Genomic DNA, 2,719 nt, shown 5'->3' on the forward strand with positions numbered 1-2,719 from the left:
TTGCTCAACATGACAGTATCTCAAACATATGAGCGTATACACAGTTTTTGTTTTGGTGAAAGTTTCAAAAACAAATCCATTTATGTATTATCTTATGTACACAAACACACAAAGACAGAAAACAAAAACCCCAGACTGGTACTGAAGCATGTGAGTTAAACACAAGTTCATGACAAATCAAAGCAAACAAATCAAACTTGATTTTTCCATTAGAATGCAGTTCTTTCTCCACACTAGTAAATCAAAATCCAAGACCCGGATTTATATATATATATATATATATATATATATTCTGGACAAGAATGTCAAGTTAGTCTATCTTCATAAAAAGCAATTACAATGTGAGGACACTTCATATTTGCTTCTTTTGCCAGTACCAAGTCTGCCTCATCTGAATCTTTCCATTTTATGAGAAACATCAACTCTTCACTGCTATCTGTGGCACCAATTATTCGTTCAGGATCAAGACCTCTGGTAAAGCCTCTTGGTTTATCGGCAACATCTCTCATCTTTGATTTGCTATCATCAGATTCACAGTCAGATAAAGATTTTCTCTTTGTACCACCTTTCTCTTTACCAGCTTTTTGAGAATTAAGAAATGCTTCAATTAACTCTGGACAATCTAAATTTTCTTCTGGTTCCCAAGTATTGTCAGCATCTGCAAATTACTTCTACTTTAGGAAATATTCCATCTTCCCATTCACTACGTGTCGGTCCAGTACTTTTTCCACCACAAATTCTAAAGGCTCTGCCTCTTCAACTTTTTTACTCTTTCCATTCTGTTTCTTACCCATTTTTTTGCAATGTAGTCTTATTGGAGGCCATTTTTTATTGCAGAGTTGAAGAGATCACCTCTCCGAGCTGCTCCAGGTTGCGGGTCTGTGGAGTCTCTGGCCCTACGTGCCTCAAGCTCAGGGAAGTTTTGCTCTTAACTCCATCTTTGAAACTCTTGAAATATTCAGACAAGCTAGGTCAACCTCTGACCTCTCACTGTCTCTGGCCTTCTGCTTCTCTGTGTTGCAAACTCTCTCTTTACATTTTTATTTATTTATTTTTAAATTTTCAAACAATTTTCCTCACCTTGAGCCTTTTCTTTTTACTTGCTAATCTCAGAAGCCATTTTAAAGCAAAGGTGTGTCCTGGCCTCAGCAAAGCTACGCTCTAAACTCCACCTTCTAGACTCCTGAAATATTCAAACAAGAAGCCTTTTTTAAGCTGAGGTGTATCCTGGTATGTTCAGGGTAGCTATGTTCTAAACTCAATCTTCAAGACACCCAAAATATTCTGACAAGGTAAGGTAACCTCTGTCCTCTTGCTGTCTCTGGCCATCTGTCTCTCTGTCTGTCTCATACTCTCTCTTTAAATTTTTAATTTTCTTTTTTAACTGTTCAATCACTTCTCCTCACCTGAGGTGATTTCTTTTTACTTTATAATTCCATAATCATTTTAAAGCTGAGATGTGTCCTGGCCTGTTCAGGGAGGCTGTGCTCTAAACTCCATCTTCTATACTACTAAAATATTCAGACAAGGTAGGTCAACCTCTGTCCTCTTGCTGTCTCTGGCCATCTGTCTCTCTGTCTGTCTCATGCTCTCTCTCTTTCTCTAAATTTCTTTATTTTTTTTTAAATATTTCAACCACTTCTCACCTTGGACCTTTTCTTTTCACTTGCTAATTTCAGAAGCCATTTTAAAGCTGAGGTGTGTCCTAGCCTGTTTAAGGAAGCTATACTCTAAACTCCATATTCTAGATTCCTGAAATATTCAGGTAAGAAACCATTTTAAAGTTGAGGTCTGCCCAGGCATGTTCAGGGAATCTATGCTCTAAACTTCATCTTCTAGACTCTCGAAATATTCAGACAAAGTAGGGCAACCTCTGTCCTCTTGCTGTCTCTGGCTGTTTGTCTCTCTGTCTCTCTCACACTCTCTCTATCTTTAAGTTTTTAATTTTATAGAAATATTTTTGACCACTTCTTTCCTTGCCCTTTTTCTTTTTACTTGCTAATTTCAGAAGTGATTTTAAAGCTGAGGATTTTTCTGGCCTGTTCATGGAAACTGTGCTTTAAACTGGATCTTCTAGACTCCTGAAATATTCAGAGAAGCCATTTGAAAGGCGAGATGTGTCTTGTGCTGTCCAGGGAAGCTATACTCTAAACTCCATCTTCTAGAATCCTTAATATTCAGACAAGGAAGGGAAATCTCTGTTTTCTCATTGTGTCTGGCTGGCTGTCTCAGGCTCTCTCTCTTCAAATTTTTATTTAAAATAATTTTATATTTCATTTATTATCATAATCTTGTTTATATTACATTGAATCACATATAACTTTACAGTGTATTGCATCTCTTTTTTTCAGAAGGAATACCATGCATATCAGTCCATACAAAGACATTAAAATCACCATCATTATTATCAAATAGCTTTTCCTTATTTTTTCCAAATTATTATTATTATTCCAATTAATTTTTAAACATTCAGTCACTATTTATCATTTTACTTGTGAATAGACTTTACACAACATGAAATACTTCTCAGTCCAGTCCAGATGAGAATACAGTACACGTCATCATCAACAGGTAATAAGCCACACCAATAAGAAATTATGAAATCCTATTGTTTGTCCCAAATTGAATGAATATAGAATACTTAATGTTAAGTGAAGTGAACCAGACTTTGAAAGATACACATTATATATCTCCACTAAATCTTTAATGAGTGTTACAG

General features: G+C 35.7%; 1 pseudogene; it reads right to left on the minus strand.

The window, feature by feature from the left end:
* Window positions 1-233: 233 nt before the first annotated feature.
* LOC102489895 (chromobox protein homolog 3 pseudogene) lies at window positions 234-841 on the minus strand (annotated as a pseudogene).
* Between the last annotated feature and the right edge of the window lie 1,878 nt (window positions 842-2,719).

This window comes from Tupaia chinensis, unplaced genomic scaffold (genome assembly GCF_000334495.1).
Source record: "Tupaia chinensis unplaced genomic scaffold, TupChi_1.0 Scaffold144311_1, whole genome shotgun sequence".
In the NCBI taxonomy this organism is placed as follows: Eukaryota; Metazoa; Chordata; class Mammalia; order Scandentia; family Tupaiidae; genus Tupaia; species Tupaia belangeri.